Source organism: Crinia signifera, chromosome 1 (assembly GCF_055691185.1).
Source record: "Crinia signifera chromosome 1, ASM5569118v1, whole genome shotgun sequence".
Lineage (NCBI taxonomy): Eukaryota > Metazoa > Chordata > Amphibia > Anura > Myobatrachidae > Crinia > Crinia signifera.
Window position 1 is genome coordinate 346870670 of NC_139217.1, and position 25185 is coordinate 346895854.

The window sequence follows — 25185 nt, forward strand, 5'->3', positions numbered from 1 at the left end:
ACCTGTGGGTTAATGCCAGCCGGCACATTCACAGGTGTTACTAACGTTCATTAGGGGTGGACCAAGCAGAAAACACCATACATATAAAATTCTTTTGTTGTTTTTTTAAAGAATTTTATATGTATGGTGTTTTCTGCTTGTTCCACCCTTAATGAACGTTAGTAACACCTGTGAACGTGCCGGCTGGCATTAACCCACAGGTGTGCTGTGTGTGACGGGGGAAGGTCCAGCAGATTTTTAATTGGTGAGGGTGTATCTTGTGTAGGTATAAGTATGCCTTGTTCATTGTATTGTATTATTGTTCCCTGACGACGGTCACTGACCGAAACATGTCGGAATAAAAAAAATTATTTGCATTATTGAAGACTCACGAGTGCCAACTTTCTCCAAGGTGTATATATATATATATATATATATATATATATATATATATATACACATATACAATACCCAATAATCCACCACGCTCTTATAGATATTTGTAAAACAAATGCGAAATCGGCTGCCTAACTACAGTGTCCCCAGAGGATTTAAGGCCCATACGCACTGGGCGACTTTGAGCTGAAAGCCACTCAAAACAGCCTGTTTGAGCTGCTTTCAGCTCAAAGCCGCCCAGTGTGTATGCACCAGCATTGAGCGGTGAGCGCTGCTGCATGCTCCCGCATCATCGTTCGGAAAGCCGCTCATCTGCTGGAAAAAACACATGTTCACTTTAGCTATGATGTGTCAGCAGCTGCCAGTCTCTTGAGAGACCATTGTTAGTGTAGGACTTGAAATGGGGTCACTTGGCGATGGGCTGCAAGCTTAAAAGTATTGATCAATTCATGAACTAAAACCCCATTATTTATTTGATTAATCGTATACTAAGGTGAGTTAGTTCATTATGGTGAGTGTTGAGTCCCTGTATTTGTATTTATTAGAGCATGTGGTCACAGGCCACTTCACCTCAACCTGGGAATGGCGAGTGCTGCTTGCAGATATGGCGAGTGTTGTGGTACTCTGTATCTATATATATATATATATATATATATATATATACTGTTCCAAACCTGCCGGCACTCAAACAGTTAAATGGACAACGGGCCCCGGTGCCCCAAAGGCATAGCATACATTACTCCAAGAAATAATTGGCACTCAGGAGGCAAAGTCAGCAAATAAAACGGATCTATATTGCTAAGCTTTCGGGGTTTGACCCCCTTCTTCAGAGCATAATCCTACAGCAAACAAACAGTGAACACTCACCACATAAATACCGTCTGTACCTCACGCCCCTCCATCATGCTGGTCACATCATCCCCAGGCGCACGTGCAGACGCCGGGACACAGACGGCGGCTACCTCACTTCCGGGTCCGGCATTCAGCAGGGTTGCATAGCAACCTCAAGCTGTTTGCGTTCCACTGCGACCATGACGGTGACACGCACATCGCCCGGACACTGCGCCGCTGCTGCTGGGGACAAAAACAAAAACTTCGAAAGCACTTTGGCCAATCGTTAAATGTGATCCTGACCTAGGGATGTACAGCCTCTGGCAGCCTTTAAGAGAGGTCGCAATTTACGCGATCGTCTAGTTAAGACGGACATCACGGGGATGAATATACCTCGAGCTCCTAATGTGTATATAAAGCCCCCTGGCTGTTACAGCTGCCACAACTGTACAACCTGCAGACACATGGTTGTGTGTAAAAACTTCAAACACCCCCACTCCGACAAATTGTTTGAGATCCGTTCAGTGCTGACCTGCCGGTCTGAATATGTTGTGTACATTATTGTGTGTCCTTGTGGCCATTACTATGTCGGCCAAATGACACAGTTGTTCCAGGTGCGGATGGATCCCCACAGGTCGGCCATTGATTTGGCGCTTGGTGGAAGAGTCATCGACCAGCCGGTCGCCAGGCATTTTAAGGCTGCAGGGCACTCTTTAGCTTCTCTTAAATACTTTATCATCGATACCGTTAAAGATTCACTGCGAGGAGGTGATTGAGCAAACATTTTGCCCATCGCCGAATCTAGGTGGATCTTTCGTTTAAACACTATTAATCCCTGTGGTCTTAATGACAAAATTAGTTGGAATTCTGTAACCTGAATCTCATAGCTTTGGTCTATGTAATCGTGTTATCCTATTTAGCATTTACTTATGTAATGATGGTATTTTTTTCTTGTATTTTTGTCTTGTATTCTTTCCTGTTGGTTCTTGTATATATTTTTTTCACTTTTTTCTCTTCCTTTTTGTGCTTATTGATTCATTTATATTTTTAGCATTTGTGTATTATACATTATTATGCTGAGGTTATGGTTTATTAATATGCCCCTCTCTGTTTGTTTTTGTCCCCAGCAGCAGCGGCGCAGTGTCCGGGCGATGTGCGTGTCACCGTCATGGTCCCAGTGGAACGCAAACAGCTTGAGGTTGCTATGCAACCCTGCTGAATGCCGGACCCGGAAGTGAGGTAGCCGCCGTCTGCGTCCCGGCATCTGCATGTGCACCTGGGGATGACGTGACCAGCATGATGGAGGGGCGTGAGGTACAGACGGTATTTATGTGGTGAGTGTTCACTGTTTGTTTGCTGTAGGATTATGCTCTGAAGAAGGGGGTCAAACCCCGAAAGCTTAGCAATACAGATCCGTTTTATTTGCTGACTTTGCCTCCCGAGTGCCAATTATTTCTTGGAGTAATATATATATATATATATATATATATATATATATATATATACATATACAATACCCAATAATCCACCACGCTCTTATAGATATTTGTAAAACAAATGCAAAATCAGCTGCCTAACCACAGTGTCACCAGAGGATTTAAGGCCCATATACACTTGGCGACTTTGAGCTGAAAGCCACTCAAAACAGCCTGTTTGAGCGGCTTTAAACTCAAAGCCACCCAGTGTGTATGCCCCAGCAATGAGCGGTGAGCGCTGCTGCGTGCTCCCGCATCATCGCTGGGAAAGCTGCTCATCTGCTCGTAATACCAGCAGATGAGCGGCATTGAGGACGGCTTTGCATAGCGCTGGGGCAGGGGGAAAGCCGCTTAGTGTGCATGCACTGTTACCTACCTGGCTGTTTGCAATGACCAGTGGCGCCGTTGTTGGCTGCCTAGGCACTGTGCAGCTCGGCAGGTAGGTGTTCCCTGTGTGATACCTGTACTGTCACTGCTTATATTGTTACCTACCTGACTGTTGCAATGACCAGTGGCACCGCTGATGGCTGCCTAGGCACTGTGCAGCTCAGAGAATATATGTTCCCTGCGCCTACAATCCCCAGGGCACATGGAGCATATACCTGTATATGTTATGTATATCTGTACTGTCACTGTTTAACTGTTACCTAAATGGCTGTTGCACAGCAATCCAAATCAAATTCCTAGTATACGCAAGTATACCTGGCCAATAGAGCTGATTCTGATTCTTCTTGATGTTGCTGTTAATAATCCGATCTTTCGCTGTTGCTGTAAGATTCTGGTCCAGTTCTGTCTTATACTGGTGAGTGGGGTATTGTTTCAACCTACAATAGGTATCTGCAACTGCCACTTGTGTGTCAATATCCTTGCTGAAGTCTTGGACATTTTGGGCTACAATAACCCCGCCTTTATCAGCGGGCCTGATAATGATGCTGTCATCATCGCTTAGTGATTTTACCATTCTGCTGCTTACAGTTGGAATGCTGATGTTTTGTAGTTTCCAGGGCTATGTCTTGTTTAATCAGGTGACAAAATGTTTTGATCGAGGCACTAAAAGACAGTGGATCAAAACAATATTTTTATCAAAAAGAATCATAAAGAATCAGATTTATATTACAGATATATATTAACAGTTATTTATATAGTGCACACATATTCTGCAGCGCATTACAGAGAGTATTTGAAAATTCATATTAGTCCCTGCCCCAGTGGAGCTTACAATCTATATTCCCTACCACATGTACACGCACACACAGACATTCTAGGGTTAATTTTGTTGGGAACTAATTAACCTACCAGTATATTTTTGGAATGTGTGAGGAACTCCGCACAGTTATGGCCATCCAGTGACTGACCACACCTTATCACTGCATTCTCCAGTGCCCCAGTCTAAACTGTATAAATGTACATTGTGAAATGTGTCCATGCCAAACACCTACAGATATAATGTGGTGTTTTAAATAGATATGGAAATTGTTAACTTTATTATAATTTGCATATAGCTTTTTATGAATAACTTGGAACTGCTGTACAGCTATTGAGTGAAGAAGCTCATATTCATAGGAAATAAATCTTTCTTACAGAAACAATGTTGACTGACTCCTTCAAGAACTGCCAAATTGTATAGAAAAAAACCCTTAAATATGGATATTTAATTTTAGATTTAATAATCCATTGTTTCCAATGAAATCACATTAAGACATAGTATTATAATATATTCCATTATATCACAGTGACATTTAAAATCAAAAGGAAAGTGTTAAATCTGCATCAAGTCTTCAAGGAGTAAACTCTGTCAACACCGCAAATGGCCACCAGGCAAGATGCTCAGAGTAATCAGTATAAGATTGGAGCACGTCTACATGAATCAATCACTGCTTGACAGATCACTGGATACGGCTGCTGTGACTCTGGACAGCTGACCAACTCTCTGTTTCAGCTGAGACACAACAGTATGATGTTTAATGCATGATGCGGGTGGCTTTTGTATGATGACCTTAATAGTCAATCAGCTGATCTTTGAAAAGGGATAACATCTGACAGTTACAGTAAATTGCCCACATTTTCTACCCTGAAATGATGGGCTGTCCTACTGGAAATTATTCTTTTCTGGCTCTAAACTGAAATGCAACAAATCAAAACTGTAAAAGACTAAGCATGTCTCTTAAAATACTTGGATGGTGTTCAGAAGAGCGTCATGGTTCTCAATTGTTCTGCAGCAAGTGGAAATTAAATTAACATGGACTTTTTCTTTATTGGTACAATAATTGCTCAAGTACAATATTAAAAAAAAAAAATTAAGTAATTACGTGAAATGCAATGTTGAGTTAAATGGAAATAACGTAGAACACATTTGTAGCTAGCCTTTTATGAAAGTCATAGTAAAAAAAAATATTACTGCTCCAGGTACAGAGTAGTGCAGGATTCTTGACTAAGGATTGCTAATTACTAAATGAATTCTTAGCCATGCATTTAATCTAAAACATTCTAAAGTGATAACTGATCATTTACCATAAAGAGTATTGTTCAGCTGCCAATTTAGAATGACTACACAAACATTTTTCTTCAGTGCACAATAGCAACCATAATACTGGGTATATCCTCTTTATTTACTGTAGTTGTGTAGAGACACGTATAAGAAACACTGTTGTAATGTAGTACCTTGTACATGTGTGCTGTGTGGGTGGGGGATACAGCAATCCACTTTTTACTCCAGATGTGCCCTGTTGGGGACGGTGTTGGTTATGTGCACAATTATAACAGCACTGTGTCATTTCTTTGGTTGTTGCTTTAAGGGTCAAGTATCCCTTATAAAACAGTGGCACATTGGAATTAAAAGATCTGTACTCAGTCACCTTCTTTGTTTGTGTGTTGCTTATGTCCATGGCTAGTAAAGACAAGAGTCCAGTCCTTCAGTTCACTTTACATAGCTAGTGATTTTATTTTGAGATCAATACATATCTTCATAGTTTACAGGCAGCCTAAGGGGAAACCCCAGAAGTAACCAGGTACCAGGCAAGGACCCCCGCAGCTGGTCATGTTAGAGACATTCCAAATAGTCATGTTCGAGACATTCCCGCGGGCAAGACGCCCCTGCATGGAGGAAGAGTTTGCTTGAGAAAGTTCCTGGATAGTGGGATATGTGATAGTGTCAGAGTCCTTGGCTATAGAGGATGGTTGTATGTCTGAAGAAGATGTATGCAGGGTGATGGAAGAGGTGGGGGGTCCCTGTGATTGGGGTGTGTCACAAGTTAGAAGTCTATCACAAGGGCTGAGACAAGTGTGGGGTCTAAACTTGAATCTGGTGTCCCCTGTATGCTGTGTGAAGTATTTGCTGGACTGACATGCTGTAGAACTACTGTGCCCAGCAATACCAGGTAGATGCTGATGTCACTACTTTGACATATGCATAAGACTGTGCTAGAGGTATTTGGAGTGAAAATTATATATAAAACTTCTGTAACCATCAAGCTTAAAATATACAGCATCTACCATCTGCTGCAAGTATTGTGCTGGCAGAAGCTGGCGAAGTAGAGCTTGTAACCATTATGATTATTGTGCTGGAGGATGTGGAGGAGTGTTAATAAAGTTTTTCTGTTTTTGCATCACAAGATGTCCTGGCACCCAACAATTGTTTACTGCACTGTTGTCCACTTGTATTCCCCTTCCACCAGCTACTTTGTGCTAAGCACCCATGTATTTGGGGTTCCTGCTGGTCAAGGATGCCATAGCCAGAGCAGAGAAGAGTGCCCACAAAGGGGTGAGACACACTATATTTGAGTACCCCAAGTAAGTGTATCACAGCACCAGTAGGGTTTCACACTTCCTGACCACAACATCCCCTCACAATTATCCTCATTATATCACCCCTCACCATTACCCTCCACACATAAGCAGCTACCATTAGTAGTAGTACGTTTATTTATAAGGCGCCGCAAAGTGTCCGCAGCGCCGTACATAGCAAACAAAAAACAAATGACAAGGTAACATACAGGGTGTGTTGAAAAATACAGTATAAATAGGGGTATAGCTGGTAGAAATAAAATCAGCATCAGTTCAGAAGTAGGTGTCAAAATTGTCGAGGAGACTGAAGATGAAGCAGAGGAAGAGAAGAACAGGAAACGAGGACAGGTGAGGTAAAGAGGTAGGGTGAGTACGTGAGGCTGGAGGACCCTACTCATAAGAGTTAACATACTAAAAATAGGTGGGTGGACGAACGAAAAACAACAGGATAAGTAGGAACGGAGGCAGGATAGGAGGATCAAAAGAGGTTAGGAGGAGGGATAGGCTAGTCAAAAAAAGTGGGTTTTGAGGGAGCGTTTGAAGGAGGTAAGGGAATCAGAAAGCCTAATGGGTGGCGGGAGGTTGTTCCAGTGCAGGGGGCAGCGTGAGAGAAGTCTTGGACACGGGAGTGGGAGGAGGTGATTAGGTGAGAGGTCAGTCGGCGGTCAGCGATGGAGCGAAGAGGATGGGAGGGAGTGTGAATAGAGATCAGTGAAGAGAGGTAAGGAGCGGTGGAGGAGGAGAGAGCCTTGTAGGTGGTGGTTAGGAGTTTAAAGAGAACTCGGAAAGGAATGGGGAGCCAGTGAAGAGATAGACAGAGGGGGGAGGCGGAGGTAGAGCGGCGGGAGAGGAAGATGAGCCTAGCAGCAGCGTTAAGAATGGTTAGGAGAGGTGCGAGGCAGGTGAGAGGTAGCCCAGAGAGAAGGATGTTGCAGTAGTCAAGGCGGGAGATGACAAGAGAGTGAATGAGAATTTTGGTCGCGTCAGTGGAGAGGAATGGTCTGATGCGTGAGATGTTGCGTAGGTGAAAGCGGCAAGACTGTGAGAGAGCACGATTGTGGGGGGTGAAAGAGAGGGAGGAGTCAATGATGACACCGAGGCAGCACGTTTGGTCGGTGGAGGTGATCTCGGATTCACCAATGCTGATGGAGATAGTGGGAGAAGAGGGGATGTTCGGGGGATAGAAGATTAGAAGTTCAGTTTTAGCCATGTTTAGTTTCAGGAAGCGTTGGGTCATCCAGGCTGAGATGGCCGTGAGGCATTCGGAGACCTTGGACAGGAGTGATGGGGATAGGTCGGGGGAGGAGAGATAGATTAGGGTATCATCAGCATAAAGGTGGTAATGAAAACCATAGGAGCTGATGAGGGTGCCCAGAGAGGTGGTGTAGAGGGAGAAGAGGAGAGGGCCAAGGACTGACCCTTGGGGAACACCGACTGGCTGCGGGGTAGTAGGAGAGGAGGAACTTGGAGTGGAGACGGAGAAGGAGCGATCGGAGAGGTATGAGGTGAACCAGGAGAAGACCGTACCATTAACATCCTCACATCTCCAGTCACCATTATCCTGATCACATCACCTCTTACCATTCTCCTCATCACATCACCCCTATCCATTGTCCTCCTCACATTACTCCACATGTAACTAGTATAGTTCTGTCTCTATGGCAGTCCTGTGCATACAGCCAGTCACTCATTGTAAATAATCAGTCACAGTCTGCTGATCAAAGACACGTATAGTATTCTATTACAATCACTACCTAAGGGATCTGGATCTTTCTAGTTCACCCCCATTCTTTACTTGTTAGTTGGACAGTGCTAATGGGTACAGGTTACCTTCAGGGCTTGGGTCCCTGCTGTCTTGTTCTTCAGCCGGGGTGCCTAGTATTCCCTGAAGTGGAGGAATCCACACTGACTGATTAAGTGCATTGGTGAAGTGGTGTATCGGAGCTGGAAGACTTCCAAGTTCCTGTTATCTCATGTGGCTCCTTCAGATTGCTATCTATGCCCATTAAATCTGGCCATTGGAATAGCCTCCAACCCCTCAAATGTCCCCTAACACACTACCCCAGATACAGCCATGCTCTCAAGAGTGCTTTTCCATCTAAATCTTACTGTATACCATCATCTCCCCTATGCCAGCAGTGGCATCAAGGTAGTAGCTGTAAAACAGTACCAAGTCTCATTCTTCAAAAGTGAACAGTAAGTGCAATGGCACATGATGTTCAGGCTTAGAATACAATTTCTGTAAAGCAGTCAGAGAGTCATCTCATACATTTGCCATAATCTTATGGACATTATGGGGGAAATTTACTAAAGGAAATTTGTAAAAAAATAGGTGTATTTGTATCCAGAAATACACTCATTTTTGACATTTACTATCCCGAAAATACGGCAATTCGTATTCGTATCGATGTGCTATCGATACGAATATGAATTGCTGTATTTTCGGGATAGTAAATGTCAATAATAAGTGAATTTCTGGATACAAATACACCTATTTTTTACAAATTTCCTTTAGTAAATTTCCCCCTATATTTCACCCATATTAAGGCACAGTTTGTAATAAAATATTCAAGAAAGGGTTCATTTATGTTCTATCAGTGTCAATGTTCTTAAGCCTCCACTGTTGTTATACTGTATTTTACATATCATTTTTATACTGTTAATAAATAAATAAATAAATAATGCTGTGGTTGTTATGGAGAACTGAAGTAAAAAAACATAGAATTGTAACAATATTTTTTCTTCAAAATAGTTCATGCCATCCCAATATCCCTATTTACATTCTGTGGTAGATAGTAAGCTTTAGCAGCTTCACCACAGACACACGAAGGAGGGAGGAGTTACCATACCGAATATACCTTCCTGGAGTGTTTCTGTTTTATGTAACTTCTCATCTAAGTTCAATTGTATGGCTACCATAGAGTATTTTGAAGAAAAGGAATTATTGGTGAGTATAGTAATGTTTTCTATAAACACCAGGTTTTTCTATTTTAACATCAATAATTAACTTCCAACCTGTCATATAACATTTATTACATATAGGGGAGTATCCAATTACCCGCAGTACTTTACCATGGGTATTTGAATCCACAAGGGCTATGCAATTAGTAGCAGCTAGAAGAATTTTGTGTCATGGGGGCTGCAGCAGCCAAAAGCACACAGGTTTGACAGAACATAACAGATAGAAGAGGATAAAAAAGGGGTAGACTAGATGGGCCAAATGGTTCTTATCTGCCGCCAAATTCTATGTTTCTATGTTTCTATGAACATCCTCAAGAAAAATCATTAAAAAAATAAATCCTTTATGCCCTCCCAGTGTTTCTTCAGAGCTAAATGGATACCTCCCATAATGTAAAGGAGTGTACACACAGTGAGATTTTGACAGGAGATTTTGACTAGATTGTCCTAGAAGGTTAGCCAAAATCTCCCAGTTTTTCTCTTGCTATAGATACCAATGCATAAAGTCAGAATCTCCTAGCATACAGTAGATACAGTAGACTGTGCAGGCAAGGCAATTTTGCCTAGGTCATAGACTATTATTAGTTATAAAACATTACTTAGTTAAAATCTCCAGTGCATCTAGTCAAAATCACTTAGTCTCATTGAGAGGGAAGCTTGCATTACTAAAGTGAAGCTTGATTACTTAAGTGAGTTGGAAACTGAAGCAGGTGAGTTATCTTGCATTCTGTCTGTCTTGTATTCTTTATCTGTCTTTCTATATAGAGACTGTAATTTTGAGGGAGAAATCTGAGTGTGATTTTGGTTGTGCCTGTATCTGTATAGTGTATTGTTACTAGGTGTGAACAGATACTAGGAGGAGGAGCTAAATCTAGGTGTCAAGGAAGATTAGGGGGAGGAGCTGAGTGTAACAGGGGCCTGACATACTATATAAGGAGGGGCAGAGCTCATTTGGGAGCGTGCTCATTGAGAGGGAAGCTTGCATTACTAAAGTGAAGCTTGATTACTTAAGTGAGTTGGAAACTGAAGCAGGTGAGTTATCTTGCATTCTGTCTGTCTTGTATTCTTTATCTGTCTTTCTATATAGAGACTGTAATTTTGAGGGAGAAATCTGAGTGTGATTTTGGTTGTGCCTGTATCTGTATAGTGTATTGTTACTAGGTGTGAACAGATACTAGGAGGAGGAGCTAAATCTAGGTGTCAAGGAAGATTAGGGGGAGGAGCTGAGTGTAACAGGGGCCTGACATACTATATAAGGAGGGGCAGAGCTCATTTGGGAGCGTGCTCATTGAGAGGGAAGCTTGCATTACTAAAGTGAAGCTTGATTACTTAAGTGAGTTGGAAACTGAAGCAGGTGAGTTAGAATACTGAAAAAAGGTGAGTTTGAACACAGTCTAAATTTTCATATTCTGTTTTATTGTAATATATTCATCTTCTTTCTATCCTATTGTAACCTGTTGCTCAATTTTGACATTTAAATTCATTGTATCTATATTTTTCCAACATTGTATGTCATTTTTACTCATTCACTATTATTTTCTCTTATCTTTGCCACACATTTATCGCACCCTGTTTCCCTCTTCACGCCTGCTCACATTTGCCTCACTTCTGACCTTCTCTGTTCCCTTCATCCTCTCACTTGTTGTTGTTTCATACTTAATTGGATTACTCAATCAACCTGATTTTACCCACTGGTCTCCTCTCTGACAGTAGTTCCTTGCCTGTTACCTTCTCTCTCACTCTGTTTTCTACCAAATTTACTACAGACGCTGTCTGTCCTCCCAAATCCCTCTGTCTGCTTTCAACTAACCTAGCCTCTCACCTTCGGTTCCTCATGGCTGTTAATCTCTCAACTTCACTTTTTCCAACTGCTCCTCCCCCCTCCCATCCCATACCTATCCTGACCACTCGCCCCCGCACCCCCACCCTCCCAATGACCCCCCCTCGCTTCTGCAATCCCAAAAACCTTATCCACATAAATACACAACCCACCCCCCCTCTTTCCTGTGCACTATGGAACGCCAGATCCATCTGCAACAAACTCCCTGCCATCCATGACCTATTCATCTCTAGAGCATTCCACCTCCTTGCTATCACCGAGACCTGGCTCTCCACCTCTGATTCTGTCTCTCCAGCTGCTCTCTCCCACGGTGGCCTCTCTTTCTCTCACACTCCCAGGCCTGACGGTCGCCAAGGTGGCGGTGTGGGTTTTCTCCTCTCAGCCTCATGCACCCACAGTGTCATTCACCCTGAACCCTCTCTCCTTTTCTCCTCCTTTGAGTCTCACTCTATCCGTCTATACTACCCCTACCACCTCCGTGTCGCTGTAATCTACCGCCCCCCTGGCCCTATCTCCCAATTTCTTGACAACTTCGCCGCCTGGCTTCCACACTTCCTCTCCTCTGACCTGCCATCTGTCATTCTTGGTGACTTTAACATCCCCTTGGATAACCCCGCTGATCCTGGCACCTCCAAACTCCTCTCTCTCTGCTCCTCTCTTGGCCTATCTCAGTGGACTACCTCTCCCACCCACATCCAAGGACACTCCCTCGATCTCGTCTTCTCTCGCTCTTGTTCCCTTACTGACTACACTATCTCAGCTTTTCCTCTTTCTGACCATCACCTCATCTCCTTCTCCCTCACTGCTTCCCCCTCTCCCACCCCCCCTCCCAAGCGCATTGTCTCACGGCATAACGTCAACACACTTGATCTTGCTGCCTTCTCAAACATGCTGTGTCCTCTTCTCGCCCCAATCGCCCTCATGTCCTGCCCGAACCTCGCTGCCTCCCTCTATAATGACACCCTATCTTCGGCATTGGACTCTGCCTGCCCTCCCTCCTCTATCCCCCTTCGATGCTCCAACCCCCAACCGTGGCACTCACCTATCACCCGATTCCTTAAAAAGTGCTCTCGCACTGCTGAGCGCTTCTGGAAGAAATCACGCTCCCTTGCGGATTATCTCCATTTCAAATTCATTCTTTCCTCCTTCAGCTCTGCCCTTGCTCTGGCCAAGGAATCCTACTTTAAGTCCCTCATCCTTTCCCAATCATCCAATCCCCGCAGGCTCTTCGCCACCTTCAACTCCTTGCTCTCCCCCCCTCCTCCAGCTCTTCCGTCCTCCATCGTAGCCGCTGATTTTGCTACCTACTTTTCAACCAAAATCTCCTCTCTCAGGACTGCCATCACTGCTGCCATGACCTCACCCTCTCCCTCCTCCCCTCCTACATCTCCACTCCCCTCCTTCCAACCCCTGTCCTCATTTTACCCCACCACTGCTGCTGAAGTCCACTCTATCCTTCAATCCGCTTCTCCCTCCACCTGCCCGCTTGATCCTATCCCCTCCAATATTATCCGTCGTCTCAGTCCATCAGTCTGCTCTCACCTGGCTCACCTCTTTAATCTTTCCCTATCCTCTGGGATCTTCCCTTCCTCCTTCAAACACGCTCTTGTCTCCCCAATTCTCAAAAAAACAAATCTGGACCCCAACTCTCCATCCAACTACAGGCCCATCTCCCTCCTCCCTTTTGCCTCCAAACTCCTAGAACGTCTGACCTATAATCGTCTCCTAAGCCACCTTACTGCTAACTCCATTCTAGACCCCCTCCAATCCGGGTTCCGCCCTTTACATTCCACTGAAACTGCCCTGACCAAAGTCACTAACGATCTACTATCGGCTAAATCCAAAGGCCTCTTCTCTATCCTCATCCAGCTTGATCTGTCGGCTGCCTTTGACACTGTTGACCACCCTCTCCTGCTCAACACCCTCCGCTCCTTTGGCATCACTGGCACGGTCTTCTCCTAGTTCACCTCATACCTCTCCGATCGCTCCTTCTCCGTCTCCACTCCGAGCTCCTCCTCTCCTACTACCCCCCAGCCAGTCGGTGTTCCCCAAGGGTCAGTCCTTGGTCCTCTCCTCTTCTCCCTCTACACCACCTCTCTGGGCACCCTCATCAGCTCCTATGGTTTTCATTACCACCTTTATGCTGATGATACCCTAATCTATCTCTCCTCCCCCGACTTATCCCCATCACTTCTGTCCAAGGTCTCCGAATGCCTCACGGCCATCTCAGCCTGGATGACCCAACGCTTCCTGAAACTAAACATGGCTAAAACTGAACTTCTAATCTTCCATCCCCTGAACATCCCCTCTTCTCCCACTATCTCCATCAGCATTGGTGAAACCGAGATCACGTCCACCGACCAAACGCGCTGCCTCGGTGTCATCATTGACTCCTCCCTCTCTTTCACCCCCCACATTCGTGCTCTCTCACAGTCTTGCCGCTTTCACCTACGCAACATCTCACGCATCAGACCATTCCTCTCCACTGACGCGACCAAAATTCTCATTCACTCTCTTGTCATCTCCCGCCTTGACTACTGCAACATCCTTCTCTCTGGGCTACCTCTCACCCGCCTCGCACCTCTCCAATCCATTCTTAACGCTGCTGCTAGGCTCATCTTCCTCTCCCGCCGCTCTACCTCCGCCTCCCCCCTCTGTTTATCTCTTCACTGGCTCCCCATTCCTTTCCGAGTTCTCTTTAAACTCCTCACCACCACCTACAAGGCTCTCTCCTCCTCCACAGCTCCCTACCTCTCTTCACTGATCTCTATCCACACTCCCTCCCGTCCTCTTCGCTCCATCGCTGACCGCCGACTGACCTCTCACCTAATCACCTCCTCCCACTCCCGTGTCCAAGATTTCTCTCGCGCTGCCCCCCTGCACTGGAACAACCTCCCGCCACCCATCAGGCTATCTGATTCCCTTACCTCCTTCAAGCGCTCCCTCAAAACCCACTTTTTTTGACTAGCCTATCCCTCCTCCTAACCTCTTTTGATCCTCCTATCCTGCCTCCGTTCCCCTCCGTTCCTACTTATCCTATTGTATTTCGTTCGTCCACCCACCCATTTTTAGTATGTTAACTCTTATGAGCAGGGCCCTCCTTCCTCACGTACTCACCCTACCTCATTACCTCACCTGTGCTCCTGTCCTGTTCTTCCCTTCCTCTACTTCATCTTCGGTCTCCTTGACTATTTTGACACCTACTTCTGAACTGATGCTGATTTTAGTTCTACCAGCTATACCCCTATTTATACTGTATCTTTCTACACACCCTGTACGTTACCTTGTAATTTTTTTGTTTGCTATGTACGGCGCTGCGGACACTTTGTGGCGCCTTATAAATAAACGTACTACTACTACTTAGTCAAAATTGTCCATTAGCCAATATCTCACCATGTGTATGCATTGCAAGAAAAAATAGTCAACCAGATTATCTTTGCATAAACTTAAATTTATGATGATAATCTATTTCCATGGTAAACATATTGGGTGAAATGTAATAGGATGAGAGATTCAGAAAGTGAGAGATTTGGGAAGAAATCCCCAGGTTTTTTTTTTAAAGCGGCAATAATTTACACTGCAAAACCAGTTTGCTTTTGCAGTGTAAATGATTGCCGCTTTAAAAAAACTGGAGATTTCTAACCAAATTTCTCAGTTTCTATCTCTCATCCTATTACATTTCACCCATTGTTTCCAATTAGTTTGGTCTGATTTTATTATTACTGTATTTGTTTTTATCTTTCAAAGCTTTATAATGGCAAATGATAGTACACATTTATTTTTTTATTTATTTATTTATTAATAGTTTCATATATATATATATATATATATATATATATATATATATATATATATATATATATATATATATCAGCATATTCCATTGCGCTTTACAAAGGAGATAAACAATTTTGTGTATATATATATATATATATATATATATATATATTTCTCCATTTACAGATATAGTGAATTATTGAGAAAATATGTTCATTTATGCTCTTCTAAATCTAGTTCGAAGAACACATGAAGGGATATCAAGTTTTAAGTGATAACTAGAATATAGTTATTTTACAGCTGAAAGTCTATATATCCGGATTTCTATATTTTCAAAGTAGTTATCTGGGACACCTATCTATAATAAAGAGTGTTCAGTTTTAATGCCACTATATGATCCTGTCAAATATAGCAATTCTGCTATTTTAAGTATATTAGATGTCTAAATCTGGGAAGTCGCAAATTCCACAGTAACTATTTCTAGTGATAATTCCTTGCACTGCTCTGCAAAACCAAGGACATCAAGCAGACTTCCAATACATAGACCTTTTTTGCAGAGAATAACATTTTGATTGAAAAACGACAGTAAGGACCCACGATGCTTCTGGGATCATAGGTGAAGTCTATCTGAAGAATTTTCAGTTGGAAATGATGAACAGCTGTGAACTTGATGCTGATGCTTACAAAGTACCAGTTACTACCATGCTTTCTCAGACAGATAATAATCTACTGTATACTTTTTTGAATTAGAAAGAATACGAAAACCTTTATATAAAGGCCCTTATGTGCAGTATGTACAGCTGTGATGTTGCGTCATCATATACAGTAGTAGGCCATCATTGGCCATCAAAGTTGAGATAATATTAGAGGGGTTGGGATCATTTGGTCTACAGTATGATAGTCGACAGTCAGTTAGGTAGACACATTAGGTTGACATGGGAAAAGTTCGACATGGTTATAGGTCGAAAGGTCATTAGTTCGACAGGTCATTAGTTCGACAATGTCTATGTCGACAGTCAAAAGGTCGACATGGGGTTTTTCACCTTTTTTACCTAAATGTCAACACAGTCAACATGAACACAGTTTAAAGTGCACCGCATCCCCTTGCATCGCTTGCTGCGCTCGCTATGCGTCGGGCACGGTGCCTCGCTGCGCTCGGCACACTATTTTATTCTCCCACCACTCCCTAGTGCAGTGGTTCCCAACCCTGGTCCTCAAGTACCCCCAACAGTGCACGTTTTCCAGGTCACGCGGCAGGTGCACTCATTATTCAGGCACATTTGAAAAGATCCACAGGTGGAGCTAAATATATCACTTGTGCTTCTGTGTGGAAACCTGCAAAACATGAACTGTTGGTGGTACTTGAGGACCAGGGTTGGGAACCACTGCCCTAGTGGATGGTAGGGTATGAAATACTGCCTGTTGGCACATGTCAGCTCAAAAAACAGTGAAAAATCACATGTTAACCTTTTGACGGTCGACCTAGACGCTGTCAAACTAATGACCTTTCGACCTTTTCCAACGTCGACCTTTTCCCATGTCGACCTTTTCCCATGTCGACCCAATGGTGTCGACCTAATGACTGTCGACCATCATGCTGTAGACCAAATGACCGCATCCCTATTAGAGATGTGCGTGGACATATTAGAGATGTGCGTGTTTTGGTTTTGATCCCAATTCATCATCATGCTTTTGGTTTTACCAAAAAAAACCTTGAGTGTTTTGGTTTTGGTTTTCAGTTTCAAATAAATAATATCTATAAAAAATATTAAATTTATTCATAAAAAATTATTTAAAAAAAAAGAGCTAAAATTGTGTTCTTTTTGCAATCTGAAACCTGAAATTCAGATCTAAAATCCAAATTCCAAACCGCGGGAAAATTCAAATGAAGATTCAGTTCAGATAGGATCTACTCAACAGATCTAGTTTGGATTTAATACAGTTCAGATCCACAAAATTCGGGTGGATTTGGATATCTGGAGAACTGCACATCTCTAGGAAATATATTGACATGTTCATGGGTGCACTTTTGCATATGATATGAACTTAATGCATTACAGTATATGTAAATCAACCAAGACAATAGCAAGTCCAAGGTATTTTAAATGTGTTAATAGTAGCTGTTTTTTATTATTTAAATATATTAGTTTCGCAAAAATAAAAATAATAATAATGTCTAAAACTACATTTCCCTGGATTAGGTGGTACTAGAGTATTAGCGCTTTGCCTCTTTTCCCATGTTAAAAGATTTTAATTTCATCAAGCTTTCTCTTTAGCTGTGATAATACCCATAGTAGCAGTAGACATACATTATTAAGTCTTTCCTTTAATACAATTAATAATTCAAATGACATGGAAGCAAGGCAAAAAAATATCCCAGAAGAAAAATTATATATATTTTTTCAGGATATGCTGAATGCTTGAAATAATACACTATTTCCTGCCTTCTCAATATGACTTTATCGTTTTTATTATATACATAAATAAACTTTGTTTAACATGGTGCAAGCTAGAACAAACCCATGTTCTAAGTTCAAAAGTCATCTCAATGAATTAAATTGCTATTATCAACAATTCCTCAATTTATTTATTTTACATATTTTGACAAGGAAAGATTGACTAAAATAAACATTTCAGTGTATTACTAGAGCAAAATAGCATAGCAGCAACAGCTAAGGGACTGAAAGGATGATTTGGAAACAAGCTCAGTATTCCTAATGGATTTAAATCTGGAGTAGAATAATAAATCAGAACGCAACAGACATGTAATACACTTTTAATACACTTAAGCTATTAAGAATTAAAATATTATAATGAAAAATTAGAATAATTCTAGTAACTACCCAAAATTTAGAAATTGGAATAAAGAGAATGGTATTCAATTAGCCGCTGTAATTGACTCTAGATTATTGAACTGCCCGGGGCTATCAAATTGTATAACATTTAGCTGATAACTATACAGTTATCAGCTTAATATGAAATAACAATTCCTATCAGACCTGTTTTTATTTTTGTGAAAACACATAAATCCAGGAACAAATCTCCGATCATATATGTTTTCTCACGAAAATGTAAACATTTTTGGATGGAAAAAATGGAGGCTAATTGAATAGCCTGAGAAAAAGAAATCACTAAAAGAAAGGAACTATTTCAATACCCTCTTTAGAGTGATATAATTGTTTACTAGGCAGCTTGCAGGTGTGATTTTACCGCATATTAGTCCTCTACCATTATTGGAAATAATTCTGCAGTTACTGTAAATATTTTTTTCAATTGATACTGTACCTTTCATGTTTTACTGATCACTTTGCCATCTTGCATCACAGACACGTAAGGCTATAGAGAAGTTTGGTTGAGTTGTAGGAGAAGTTAAATCTAGACACTTGGGAAAATAAATGGTAGGTTGGAGGACTTGAAAATATGGTCGGTGTGGTGAAATAAATTAGAATTGGTCTATAGGGAGATATAGTAAGGTTAGCAAGCAGTGTGAAGAAAAGGGTACACACTATAAATTAGTTGGTCAGATTACCAATAATTGGGTGATCAACCTCTTTAATTGTGTAGTATGTAGGCATGAGTGTTTTAGAGAAATGGCAATAAAACATTCTAAAAATGACCAGAAAAATGTAGCTTTAATTTAATTATGTGATGCCAAGTGTTGCCCATTTTTGGGGGCATTCTTGATAATCTTGCCATATTTCAGATGGTTTACTCTAAATACCATTTTCTTCCTGTGGGTGGGTACAAATACAGTGTTGTGTGGCAGAGAATCTAAAACAATAAATAATCACTTCATGTACAGAGTAGTATTTAAGGCCTTAAAGAAACCAAAAGATCAGTCTGTTTATTAGTTTGACCCAATTGCATATACTAAACCTAGCTAAAGGCAGAAGATCAAAAATGAATAACTAACTTGAGAAGAGAGATATGGATAGGACCTACATGCTACAGATATATCAACAAGGCTAGATTTGTATTATTTTATTCAGGTAAATTGAAAGCAATACATCTAAATCAATATTGAGGCTATGTAGATTAAAGTTTTTTGACAGAAAAATTAAATAATGTTGAAGATAAATTAGGAACTGTGGAAGTAGTTGCACTTTGTTGATTGAACAGAAAAGCTGGAGAACAAGTTTTGACATAAATGTATCTTTACTTAGATTGAAAAAAAATACTGGAAATTGCAGTGAAATTGCAGTGAGAGGTGATCAATGTAGCTGACAATGTCTATGGTCCAGAGGTGACTGACATGGAAAAGGTCATAAAAATGAAAGATCACTCAGAACATCTGTACTTTTGTGTAGGACTTTAGTGTGCATATTACATTACCTATTGTGTGTCAGAACTGAGGCTGTGGTGGAGTTTGGCGGTCTGACTCTTGTGCATGGATGGGCAAAAGAGAGGTCTTTGTGAGGAATGGAGAAAATTTACTTAATATGACTTAGATTAGTGATATCAATCGGACTGGTACTGAAGTGCCAATAATTCTTTTATCAGCTGATACCAAAAATTCTGTGCTGGTCTGGAACTAATAGGCCCAGACTGGTTCCAGGTAGGCTGCCCATGTCAATTAAAATATGTGGGTCAAACAATGAGAAAAATCAAAATAAATTTTTTGGAACATCGGTGGAATGTCCTCAAGCACACCATAGTGTCCCATAGTGTCTCCAGACACTTTCACAAAGTACATTGTGGTGACCCAGCGGGACTACAATTAATAGGATTAGGATCATATTAAGAAAAACAAAGTGGGGGTGACTATGTCAGACAGCTATGCATTTGCCGCACCTGCAGTGCAGCATGGGTTTACCAATTTTGAGAAAAAATTTGTTCTGCTATCAGGTCTGACTTAGGCCCTATGGCCTTGTACTATGTACTATGCAATACTATGTTTATTCATAACTGTCATATGGGACCTGAACCCCTACACCTTACTTTCCCCTTATTTTACTTGCCATCCCTCCTCTTAACTTGTCAAACTTTATTACCTTTAACCTAAAGATAATCTACTGCCAATACCCTGGGGCAGATGTACTAAGCCTTGAAAAGTGATAAACCACCAGCCAATCAGCTCCTACCTGATATGTCACAGGCTGTGTTTGAAAAATGACAGGAAGGAGCTTATTGGCTGGTGTGCTATCACTCTCCAATATATCACTTTTCAATAGAGATGTGCGAGCTCGGATTTGCCTGATCCGAGCCCGCACGAATGCTATGAATCCAAGCCCGGATCCGAGCAGCACTCGGAGCTTCCCGTCTGACTCGGATCCTCCCACGCAGGCAAAACGGCATCGCCTGGCATTGGATTCTCGCGAGATACAGAATCCCTTAAATTGCGCCTCCTGCGCCGCCATCTTCACTCCAGTCTAGTAGCAGAGGTGGGAAAGGGTGTGCTGCTGTGTACTGTCTCTGCTGGGGCCTCATGTGCTGCTGTGTACTGTGTCTCCTCTCTGCTCAGTGGGATCACCATTGCAAGGACAACTGTATCCTTCTTCTGTGTACTGTTTCTCCTTTGTGCTGGGACCTGCCTCTGCTGCATAGTCCACTGGTGCTGCTAGTGCCTGCACTGCCTAGTGGCTACCAGTACCTACCTACCTACTGTGTATTATTCCTGTCTGCTGTTGCCACTGCTAGTGCCTACCTATTACCTACTGCTGTAATAAATTCCAGTCTGCTGGTGCCCTGCCAGTGCATACCAGTACCACTACTACCTACCTATATATTTAATCCTAGTCTGCTGGGGCCCTGCCTACCAGTACCTACCTATCACAGTATATAATTCCTGTCTGCTGGTGCCCTGCCAACCAGTACCTATCACAGTATATAATTCCAGTCTGTGGTGCCACTGCCTACTAGTACCTATCACCGTATATAATTCCTGTCTGCTGGGGCCTACCTACTGACGTATATAATTGCACTCCAGTGGTGCTGTCCTGTGGCATAACTCCACAAAAATAATGGAGATCCAAAATATGGAGGATAAAGCAATAGGGAAAGATTAAGAGCCGCTTCCTCGTAGTTCTGAAGCTGCTGCCACCTTTCATGACATAGACGATGAAATGCCATCAACATTGTCTGCCAAGGCCGATGCCCAGTGTCAGAGTAGAGGGCATGTAAAATCGAAGCCAAAGTTAGGTAAAAGGACTCTGAAAAATAAATGTAAATCGTTATAGGAGAAACGTAAACTTGCCCATGTGCCATTTACGACATGGAGGGGCAAGGAATGGCTAAGGCCATGGTCTGCATGCATGACTAGTAGTTCATCTTAAAACGATGATTAAAGTCCTCCTCCTCCTCTCCCCCGCCCTATAAAAAATTTAAGAGAGTTAAGCTGTCATCGACAAAAAAGACAGCAAACAACTCTGCCTTCTAAAGACATTTTATCACAAATCCCCAAGGAGAGTCTAAGGGTGTCGGTGGTTGTGATACTGGACCTTGCCATCACTGTATGGGAAGAGGTGGTTCCTTCCACCATTTGCAGTATGCTCTCTGCATATACCAAAAAGTAGTCTTTGGCCAGTGGCGTAGCTACGTTTTGGGCCCCCCCTCGCCGCCGCCCCGCCAAGCACCCCTACCCCCCTGCCCTGCCGCCCCGCCGCCTCGCCGCCTATGCAAACCCCCCCCCCCCCAATCCCCCACAGACTTACCTATCGCGCTGGTCCCGGCGGCTCCGTTCTTCTGCTGAGGACCACCACAAAATGGCCGCCCCCATACAGCAGACAGTTTCAGAGAACAGTGTGCTATATGGGGGCGGCCATTTTGTTGTGGTCCTCATTAGAAGAACGGAGCCGCCGGGACCAGCGCGATAGGTAAGTCTGCGGGGGATTTAAGGGGGGTTTAACTATAGCACCGCAGCCCCCGGCGCCCCCACATGCACAGCGCCCCCCCGCGGTGGCGGGGGCTGCAGTGCTATAGTTATAGCCGCTGTCTTTGGCGCTGGAGACTAGAGGGGTGTAACTTGTCACCCTGCAGCCACCGTGTTAGAGGATTGCCAGCCTCTAAAAAGCATACAAGAACTAGAAAAGAACGTGGGGAGCTTGGGTGAAACAAGGAAAATGTACAATTTATTAAAAACAAACATACATCACAACATTACATACATATGATCAAACACTTTAAAAGCTGATGTGTCACTATGACACTAATAGGTGACCGCTTGAAATAAGCACATGGATATACTTTTCCCCTTAATATTGATGCGGGAATAAGGAATGAAGGGATATCAGTCCAATTTTTCCTGGGACATAGTGTCCTTTCTCCTTTTCAGGACAGAGATAGTTCACAGTGATAGATTGGCTAGTGTGCACACTTTAATAGCTGCAGCAATGGCGCCTTGCTTATGAGTAAAAAGTGTCAGTCACAGAGTGGGAACAGGACTTCTGTCACAAAGGTGTCAGTGACAGTGTCCGTCCTGTTACCAAAGATGATTATTACCGCTCTGTAGCGTAGGCAGGGATCAGGGTGGTAAGCAGATAGATCTGTCACTTTTTACTCATAAGCAAGGCGCCATTGCTGCAGCTATTAAAGTGTGCACACTAGCCAATCTATCACTGTGAAATATCTCTGTCCTGAAAAGGAAAAAGGACACTCTGTCTCAGGAAAAATTGGACCGATACCCCTTCAATCCTTATTCCCGCATCAATATTAAGGGGAAAAGTATATCCATGTGCTTATTTCAAGCGGTCACCTATTAGTGTCATAGTGGCACCTCAGCTTTTAAAGTGTTTGATCATATGTATGTAATGTTGTGATGTATGTTTGTTTTTAATAAATTGTACATTTTCCTTGTTTCACCCAAGCGCCCCACGTTCTTTTCTAGTTCTTGCCCTCTGCATATGCTGGAAGGATCACCCACAGTCTAGTTGCAGATTTTAATAATGAAGGTGTCAATGTTGTACACCAGGAGGAGGATATTGATATAGCTGGCACTGAAGAGGAAGTTGAAGAGGAGGATGCTGACGTGGTTTGCTTAAATGAGTCACCAGGGGGGAAACAGTTTCTGTCCATGGGATGAAAAAGCCCATCGTCATGACTGGGCAGAGGACCAATAAATCCACTTCTTCTTTTTTTTTTTTTTACAAATTGAGTGAATCACATTCAATTGACAGGTGTAATAAAGTACCTTGACATTTACAAATCAACATTGAATTGGCTTACGATAAAGTGATTCAAGATTTTTACATTTGAGAAAGAGAACCTCGCGACGGCGGAAAGGCATTTCAGCGAGGCAAGTATAGAAACCGAAAGCGAATGGTGGAAGAAAAAAATATATATAGAAAATAAGAAGAAAGGACAGACAGAAAGACAGGAAGAAAGAAAGGACGGAAGGGGTGACCTCAGAGAGATGTTCTAGAGACTAACTGAGGGGGGGGGGGGGATATTTTGAGAGGACAGCCAAGGAGACCAGGTTTTATTAAATGTTTTGAAAGAGTTACGTTGAACAGCCATCATGTACTTTATTTTTTAAACATACCAAATACGAGACATGGTCTGGAATTTGTTTTATCCAAATCCAGACAACAAATGTATTGCCATATGTACAGTTGCTTATGTAAAGCTACAATAAGCAGGGGTAAGGATCTTGCGCACCTAAGGACATCCTATCTTTTACGTCACCTGAAGGCCCCTAATATTTCTGTGTTTGTCAGCAGTCCAGGGACACCTAAATCCCTTGGTCCTCTTGTTGTATCCAAGCACCTGAAAAGCACACCAGCAACTCCCTCCTCATCAATTTCCTCCTCGATCCGGATCAGTGGGAGTCCTGCAGGACATGTCACCGTAATCACTGACTCCTCTTCTATCTGGGATTCCTCCGGAGGATCCTGCAGCACTACGCTTACTGCTGCTGCTGCTATGGCTACTGGGAGTCGGTCATCATCCTAGAGGGGAAGGCGGGAGAGGTGACTTGCTTCTGTTTTTGGGTCACCTGCACCTGTGCTCCACCATTATCATGCACCTGTGCTCCACCATTAGCCTGCACCTGTGCTCCACCAGTCACCTGCACCTGTGCTCCACCAGTCGCCTGCACTGTGCTCCACCAGTCACCTGCACACTGTGCTCCACCAGTCGCCTGCACCTGTGCTCCACCAGTCGCCTGCACCTGTGCTCCACCAGTTGCCTATGCCTGAAACTGACAAAAACAGATACACACTCACAGAACAATTCAGTGCTGCACGAATCGCCCACTGCTCCTCGGCTGCACATCGTAAACAGGATCAAGCCAGATAGGGGTCTTATTGGGTATTAAACTGACAAAAACAGATACACACTCGCAGAACAACTCAGTGCTGCATGAATCGCCCACTGCTCCTCGGCTGCACATCTTAAACACGATCAAGCAGATAGGGGTCTTAATGGGTATTAAACTGACATGTACGATTAGGAAGGAAGCCCCCGGTTTCCATAATGAACAGGTATACATCTCCAACCCAGGGGTAAAAGTGGTCCTAGAGAGGTGGGGGAACTCTTTTCCATCTGCCACCTAATTACCACTCCTCCCCTCCACCCATTAGGCAATGTATTAAGAGACGAGTGGGAATAATCGCGGAGCTGAGCAACTAGTTTATCAATATGGATCGCTTTTTGTTATTAATTATTTTTATATATGCTTCTTTATTGTGGGTGGGCCCAGTGACAATTCTATCTTGCACCTCTTTTTGCCATTATGTGCTTTTTCGGGCCTAGTTGTTTTTTTAGGGGGCTTATTGGGTGTTAAACTAATAAGAACAGTCACTCACGTTCTGTTGGAACCTTGTAGCAGATCTCAGTGCTGCACAAATCACCCATTGCTCCTTGGCTACACATATTGTACGATCAAGCCAGATAGGGTGCTTATTGGGTGTTAAACTGATGCTTTTTGGTGCCTAGTTTTTCAAACTGCCATCTTGTCTGCTCCAAGATGAGCCACGTGTTTGTATCGCACACTTGTGTGGCTTAGCATAGTTATCCAGCTACCTCGATGCAACCTTTTGACCTAAAAACAATATTGTGAGGTGTGAGGTGTTCAGAATAGACTGGAAATGAGTGGAATTGAATGTTATTATGGTTAACAATAGCGTGGGAGCAAAAAAAAAAAAAATCTGTGAATTTAGCAGTTTTTATGCTTTATTTTAAAAAAATCAGAACCCAAAAACCAAAACATTG